Below are 8,790 nucleotides of genomic sequence, written 5' to 3' on the forward strand. Positions count from 1 at the left end.
TCCTTTCAATGGACAGTTGAGAGGCTGAGCTTTGCTAGCAATCATGAAAAACACATTCTATGCTTGGATGCTCAAATATTCACCAAATTCTGAAGGCGAATTATGAATTGTAAATATGGCAGTGGTAATCCAAATGTATGCAGCCTAAGAGTTGGGAGTATGTCCTCAGGGAAGTGAGGAAAGAGTTAATCTCTTTCTCTCCGAATGGATCACAGGTATCTGCCCACCATACCGCAGTGATCTGCAAAGGAGAATGGTGGAGCCAGCTATGCCGGTTAGGGGGGAGAAACCAGTGAATTAGGCTGTACCTTCCCTTGTCTGCTAGATGTGCTGGCCACAGATGGTAATGACTGCTGCTGTTACCATACTGTATGCTTCTGTTGGCTGTACCACAGCAACTGTGCTGCCAGTGTCAAGTGCACACTGCTAAGGTACCAGCTACTGCTGGAAATGAGCTATCACTTAGTTCCCAGGCAGCACGAGAAGCCGCATTTCTCACAGCAAAGGTGGATCAAATCTGTTGGCAGAATGGAGGGCTCAGCTACCACAGAGCAGCTTTGCATATGCACACACTCAAAGCTGTGCCAATGGGACTGGACTTCTGCCAGAAAATGGGTAGCATATGCCAGGTCTTAATGTTAAGACTATCTCCTGGTCCTAAATGAGCTTACTGAGACAAGTCCAGAGTTTGTAATAACAGCATTTCCCACTTTTCTAAGAAGATCCATACCCTATGGTAGTAAAGTATTCGCAGCTCATCAAACAGCTATCTTGAAACAGACTTAAAAATTTGATCTTCAGGCACGATCTACAATGGGAGATAGCGTGTAGCAAATACTGCATACTATTAAGACAACATTACAGACTTAATTGCCCATTTAAGTGTATTCCATGAGGATTTCCATTACAACTTTGAGGACTTGGGTCTCTGCTGGTATTAAGTCCATTTTTCATCCTCATAGTCCAAACTTATCATTTGTTTAATGTAACTAACAATTGAGACCTGCACATTTGAGACTTATGTCAACATTGAAGAAACATCCCTCTGCACAAGAAAAGCAGCACACAAAAGCCTGGATGTACTATATCAGCCTGAGAGAATTTCAGCCAAAATTTGTTTTCAGAGAAGTGACTAGGTTGTCTGATAGTGATAGCTGTCTCCCTTTCAGCAGGCTCTTTACTCATGTAAGACCTATTCAAGAAGATCAGAGTATTTACCAACACAAATAAAGAAAGCCTTTCAAGACTGTCTTGAATCAGGAATTACTAAAATTCCCATTTCACAGATAGGACCCAAAGTATGTGGAGTGTTTAAGAAAAGACTGCCTATAGCTCTTAATATTCATCCCTCCCTTAATCACAGATCTAACTTTCCTCTCTAGTACCAAAAAGAATACTCAAACCAGCAAAGAGCCCATGCTTTTTTTTATACAGCTATTGTGCTAATTGCACCAGATCTTCACCTGCAGTAAATTGGCCCAGTTCCATTGACTGCACTGATTAATGGCAGCTGGAGATCTGATCTGTTGTCTTGGTGGACACTTATTACAGCCTTGTTTAAGGCAAGTAATATATTTTGATGTATGCATAAAATATTGGTTTCTTTATAGTCTTCTACCATTTTATGGAGGAAGCAAGCAGATAGTGTGCTTTAACTGATAATTTTCATGGGAGCCTGGAAAGGCTGGTTTAGCAAATACCAAGATGCATGCTATTCTATTTGTTCATTACATGGTATAATTATCATAGATGCCGAATACCTTACGTTTGTAAACAGGGAAACTTGGGTTTCCAGCTGTGCTTCTCATCTTTGCAGAATGGTCAAGGCAACATTTCTCTGTTCTGACTGGGTTTTATCCTATATACATCAGCTTTAGGGCTTGATTTGCATAAGCTGAAAAACAGGAATCCTGTTCTGCCCTCTGGCCCACAAGACCATTCTTTGCTGTACTGAGGTGAGTGGTAGTTATTCTTTGAATTTCTATACATGTTATAGGCAGCACACAAGTGGTTTGTTGTTACAGTGAAAGAAGTGACACAGTCAGCAATAGTTTGTTAGTGACAAACATATATAAGATCCAAAAGTGGGAGTGAAACTTCTGCACCGAGTGAAGAAACGTGAGGTTTAGGCATTATACCACTGCAGAGGTTTGCTTTTATTACTTGAACGTTTACTATGGCACATAGGGTTCCTGTCGGTGTGTTTGGTTTTAACTCAGCAAAGCACTTAAGTATTTATTTTACTAAAACCTGGAAGTACTTGCATGCTTCAAGTTAGGCATGTGTATGGTGTGTAGGAACTAGCTAGGCCACTGTCTGTTTAAAAGGATGCTGTCTGGTGGTTCTCACTGTTTTCTGTATTCCAGAAGACACCAGAACCCTGCTAGAGCAGTTGCCTGTGTACATAGGTAGGCCTATAGTGTTGTGTGTAGTTGGCAAACAAGGTTAGACTACACTGTGCCTGTGCGGCCATGTCTCACTACACACCTGTAATGAGCACAAAAAATACAACGGTATGCTTTTGTACTTTGCCTTAATGAAAGGGTCTAAATGAATTCAGCCGAGGGTGTTAAAATGTAACATCAATGTTGTTGTACTGTATTTTGTTTTGTGTAAATTATAATGCATAGGGTTCAGAGGTGCCTGTTTCATATAGACTGAATTATAATTAAGACTACATTAGGATGTCATACTGTTACTAAGCTATGATATACTTATTAGCAGAATGACAGTATGGCCATTGATCAATTAGGTTAGAGCTTCAGCTGGCATAGATCAGAGTAGCTCTATTGAAGCCAATGAAATCAGGCTGTCAGGTGAGTATCTATGGCATTACATTCACATCTGTTTTTAAAAATATTTCTCTTACTAGGAGGAACTGGGGAATTAAACCTTCCTGAATAGGGGAGAGAAGGCTCTAACAAGAAAGGGTGGGGGGAGAAGGGGATGTGGAGGGGCACATTAGTTAGAATCGCTGCAGAGTGCTATTAAGAGAGCTCTACAACTTTAGAAAAGGAAGTAGGGTGTTTGTAGCTCATAGTGTCTTTTTAGGCCTTTTTCAAAGAAAGGAAGTTCTATCCTGAATATATTTAGTGGCTCCTCTGTTTTATACATTGGTGTGTCTTTCTATCCTCTTCCCTCCCTAATGATGATTGCAATTAATACTTATAACTAGTGATCATTACATGTATTGAAAGTCCAGTTCTCTGCTCTAAATTCTCCTTAGCTTTATGAGTTCATACCTTGGATTGACCATTAGAAACATAGTATAAAACTAGCATGAAAGAATCTTATCAATTTATTCTGAATCAGTTCAACAAACATCAAAAACATTTATTTTATGTGTCCAATCTGAACTACGGATAGCTCTAAGCTGAATTATTTTCCCAATGCTGAAACATACACCTAATCCTTGGGGAAATTCTAATTCCACAATTTAGACCTGTTTTTATGTCAAACAAATTCGAACTATGCTGGCAAGTATTAGACTGAAAAAGTACGTTCAGAATTCAGCAGCACTTTATTTCGAGGGAAATGACATTTCAGCGTAGGTCAACCACTCGTCGTAAGGAACCAACTTTGGCATTCACTGCACCCCAGTCAAGGAATCTTCGGTATTCCCCAGGGGTCAGCAAGTACTGTCGCCCTCTGAAGTTAGGTAGCTCGTACAAGAGCCAAGAGCCATCCAAGACATTGAGGGAGTGGATCTCAGTAAGGTGGATGCAATCTGGAACTGATGGACAGTCATCAGTGAGCTCCAGCATGAGGCCTTGAAGCTCCTCTCTCTCATAGAGCCGAATCGTGTGGGAACCAGGGTTCTGTGACGGCAAATGGAACACGCAGAAAAGGAGATGTAAACATTTCTGATTTCTGAAATATGGCCAGACATTTCACCAAACGTTTCTCCAATAGAAGCTGTATATGCAACGTTCTCATTAGCTCAACCATTTGTGTCCCTTTTGACCATCAAGATGACAGGCAGTCCACTTCTGTTTCAAACTAGATTTTTATCTTTTAGCAATTACCTTTTGAAATCTTTGTAGAATGAGTTTCTGAACTGAAGAGCTCCAGAGTATCTTTACTGTAGCCTTTCATTTGAGAATGTCCACATAATTTATAAAGTATATGTGTGTATCGGAGCATCCTGCCACATGGTGTGCTTTCTATATTGCATGTGTGTATATTTGTTTTTTATGGACTATATAATGAGGTGTCAGAAAAAGTTATTGGTTTGAGTTTGAAATGAATGGCAGTTCTTGCTCATCACCAATCACTAGCAGCGTAGCCACTGACATATATACTGATAAAATCTTTATACACACTATTTCATGTTTTCCCATTTTATACATAGAAGGAAGTGATGACCATGTTGCCAAGTACATAGCCAGGTGAGCCACTCGTACAGAGCCACTCATATTACTAGAGGCCTGAAGAGCAAACCATATGAGGAAAGGCTGATAGATATGGGACTGTTCAGCCTAGAAAAGAGTTCAGATTTGGTGGCAGCTTACAAATATAGCAGGGAAAGCATTGGGGCTAGGCAAACAACTATTCACCGAAGTGCCCCAGGAGAAACGGTCATAAACTCCTAGAAGGTTTCAGACTGGATATAAAGAAAATCTTCTTCATGGTTCATGTGACCGGACTCTGGAATAGACTCCTAGCGGGGGTGGTGCAGGCACCTACCCTGAAGGTCTTCAAAGGGAGACTGGATGCACACCTTGCTGGGATTATTTGATCCCAGCAGTCTTTCTTGCCCAGAGCAGGGGGACTGATCCGATGATCTCACAAAGTCCCTTCCAACCCTGAGCTTCTGTGAATCAGTGATAACTGGAGAGTGATTACTAATGCAAGTCGCACTATGTATTCCAGTAGCAAAGAAGTATGAGAGCAATTTTAAACAGACTGGTTCTTCAGCTAACATAAATTGACATGGCCTAATTCATCTGAAGTCAATACAGCTTATTAACACTAGTTGACAGTCTGGCCCAACACATTTTTAATGTATTAATTTTCATCATACCATAGCTACAAGAGCATTTTATACAGGTCATCCCAATTGCACTATCGTGTGTTTTTTGTATGGCACAAAAGGGTTTTATAATAATTAGAAATATAAATTTTCTGTAGTACTTCCACATCCTTAACATGCCATGAAACTGCACTAACCTTTGTTAGGTAACGGTTAAATGATTAATTTATGTTATTTCCATTAGCATTTGTTCCAGTGCTATAATGCTTGCTGATGCTGACTGCTTAAGGAAGTTTCTCTCTGTAGTGACCTCTTGAAGGGACACTGTCAATGTTTAAAGCTGCTAGACCAAACAATGAACTTGGGAGCTTGTGGGAGCAGGAGACAATAAAATCCTTGTAGCCCAAGCCACTTCTGGAAGTCGGGATATTCTCCCCTATACTGATTTCTTGCTTGGGCACTTGTAAATTATCCAGCTGCCACTTCCTATCAGGATGAGACTACATTGTTTGAAGGTAGGACTACAGACCAGGGTGACCATTGCTACATATATACAATGCCCCAGAAGCTCCTACCTTTGTAGAAAACAATCTGCAACATAAAGCTTTATAAAAACCCATTGTTCATCCAAATGTACACATTAGATCATGATACCAGTCTGTCTGAGCTTAGCTTACCTTTCCCATTTTCACAAGCTTGCAGATGTGGAAGCTCAGTGCTATGGACAACTGCAGTGGTAGCTTTTATATACAGTAGACATAATGCTACATCTGCAACTCTAACACAAAAGGGACCTGTTCTGAATACTAAGAGGATTTCATGCTTTGCCTTTATCATGATCAGTGGACTTTTCCTGTATGTACCTTTATAGGTTTCTTTTTTTGGTGCATTTGTGCTGCTCTCACTGATGTTGCAAATGTTAATGAGCTGCTAGGTTTGTAGAACCTAGGAGACAGTGGGCTAAATTGTCAGTGGCAGTAAATTGATGTAGACCAGTGGACAACCTAGTGCAGCAGGCTCAAATGAAAGAGAGAAACCACTATCACCAGGATTGTTTTTAATTTACCCCTTTATACAAAAACTGTAAAGGTCAGAGAAACTGATCTGCAGGCTTGTACAGTGTGTGCCCTGTCCCATCCCCACTTCTTCCTGTCGGATTTAGCCAACAGTCCTCCATGCCATTTACATCAAATTTAAATTTCCCCAAAATGTTGACTGAATACTTTCCTCTTGTGAGAAAAGGAAACTGCCTTTTGCTTCTCTTGTTTCTTGCTCCTCCCACGTCAATATTATTGTCATCTCCATTTGTCATTTGACTCAGAAAAACATTTCAGTTTCGTCATGTTGTGGCATTGGTTATCCTCAGATGCATTTCAAAAGATATGGTTTAACGTAGCACTTCATATGGGATTTATCCTTGCTACATAAAAGAGCAACAGAAAGGAATTTCATCCAATATACCAGGTACCATAACTCAGCTGCACGTTGGAAAGTGCAATGATCAAAACACTCATTTTAAGTAGATTTTTGCTCTCGCTTGACATTTCAGGATTCAGTGGTTCCCTGAACCTCCTGAAAAGTTCAGTGGTTTGGGTTGAAACTGCTACCAACACAGCAACTTCAAATATACAAGTAGTAAAACCCACTGGACTTTGTGATGTTTTATTCTCATCCCGAGTTATGGGTTGGTTAGTTACTCATACTTAAGCTCAGCATTTTTAATTAGTGAAAAATATTTTTCCCTTCTGCAAGCATTTAGTTGCTGAACTTGAGTTTTTAGTTCAGAGTATGAGCTGATCACTATCAGGAGTCCAGAAGAGGTTAACTTCCATGAAAAAGTAAAACTCCGTCAGTGTAATAATGGAAGATATGATTTAAAGAAGCTTCCTAACAGGAGACTATGGGGTTGAGAAATAGGAGATGGTTCTCAGATGGTAGTTAGCTAGCTAAGGTGTGTGTAGATGAAACGGGGGCCCTAAACTGAAGCAGTGGGTTTCTAAAAACACTGTTTCAATTTGGGGCCCTTTAAATCCCGGTGTCGTGCACACATCCAAACTCATCCCTCCGGCACATGGAGCAGTCCCTGGGCAGCAGCGGGGGTGGGGGGGTTAGTGCTTCCCTCCATGGCAGCAGTGCCCCCCTCCCCTCCCTAGACACCCAGGTTGGGAGGTCCCAGGGGGCACTGCAGCTGCAGAGGGAAGCACTGGGTCCCCGTGCAGCTCAGGAAGGCTCCAAGGGTGGGGTGGGAATCAGGCTCGCCACTTTTCTTGTGCGGAGCCTGCCTTCCCAGGCTGCTGCCAGGCTGCTTGCAGGGCTTCCTGTAGAGCCCCTGAGCTGCATGGAGCCTGGTGCTTTGTTCTGCAGATGTAGGGGCAGCAAACTAAAACTCTTCAGAAGAGTTTTAGTTTGCTGTGCCCCAAGTCATTTTAGGTGCTTTACACTGCCAAATTTGCTACAGTGGCTTTAATTAATGTGCAATACACTGCCGATGCATGCAGGCACTGACACCATTAAAGCAGTGCAAAAGCATTTAACCCGCTTTAAAGTGCTGTGCACACATGCCTCTCATTTCGTCTACAGGTGGCATCAGGTAGTAGCTGTTAGTCAGCCAGCCTGCAGAGGCCCTAGCAGAAGTACTCTAGTTATTCACTTTAAGTAAAGTGCTATATGTTAGAGCAGGAATGAACCAAATAGACACTTGCCACTGGGGGCGGGGGGCCTCAGTGCTTCTCTGTACTGGTCAAGGCCAGCAGGCAGGTGTGCTCTCCCATAACTCCCAGGAGGCTGCTGGAACAGCCCCTCTCCCCAGTCCTGACCCCACACCAGCTGGTGACTGTCAGCAGCAGCTGGAAGGTAGGGGTGGGGAACAGAGCCCCCTCCCACTGTGAGGGCACCCTGCAGCTTACTGGCTGGCTTCTTGGGTGTGGGGCCTGGGCTGGGTCCCTGTGGCAGGGGGCTCCCTCCCCTCTTCCAGACTCTTGACAGCTATGGCCAAGAGCTGCAAAATGGCCAATCCAGCTTTTTGCCACTCTGGGAACTGGAGCCAGGAGGGAAGAGAGCCCCCCTGACATGGATTGGCTCCCACCTGGCCCCACCAAGACTCAAACCATCCAGCTTAGTAGGGGGGCGTGGGATCTGAGCCACAGAAAGGCTCTATTCCCTCCCCGCAGCTGTGCAGGGAGGAGACAGATTTTTTTAGTCTCCTCTCTGTGATAGCCCAGTGGTGGAGCTGGGCCAGTTCTCACCTGCAGCAGAGGAGCACCAGCTGAGGTTAGCAAGCCACCCAGAGAGGGCCCCTGAGATGGTGGCAAAATGCGACCTACATTGAAGTGTGACGGATGTTCAAAAAAAGCACTTTAACCTAAAACGCTATAGCCTAATACCACGTCCATCAAGGGTTAACTTAGAGCAGGATCTGCCATTTACAAAGCGCTTTAAGTGCTGTGAACATCTGTTCTGTTATGGCTTTAAAGCACCCTACAAAATTAGGCATTAGAAAATACTGAGCACATGGAGACATTTTAAACTCAGTTACTCTCCTGAGGTTAGGTTCCTGAGTCAGGGCTGCGGGTAGGTGTCCCCATCCAGTTGTCATGCACAGCCTGGAATTTCCTGTAACATAGTATTGTTGCACAAAGGCGGTTCGTTTCTCTGGAGGCCCACAGAAAATCACAGACACACATACATTTAACGGCACAAAGGTGGCATTTGTTTGCAAACAAAGGTCAGAGCAGAGTCAGGTACTCAGATTACTCTGACCCCGCATTGGTATTCACAAGCGAAATTTATCTTCTCTCTCCTGGGCACGTGTGCAGAAA

The 8,790-nt window shown here is 43.0% G+C and overlaps 1 pseudogene; it reads right to left on the reverse strand.

Moving 5' to 3' along the window:
• Positions 1 to 3,542: 3,542 nt before the first annotated feature.
• On the reverse strand, positions 3,543 to 5,572 carry LOC109322459 (annotated as a pseudogene).
• Positions 5,573 to 8,790: the final 3,218 nt, after the last annotated feature.

This window comes from Crocodylus porosus, unplaced genomic scaffold, assembly GCF_001723895.1.
Source record: "Crocodylus porosus isolate Cpor-Errol unplaced genomic scaffold, CroPor_comp1, whole genome shotgun sequence".
Lineage (NCBI taxonomy): Eukaryota > Metazoa > Chordata > Crocodylia > Crocodylidae > Crocodylus > Crocodylus porosus.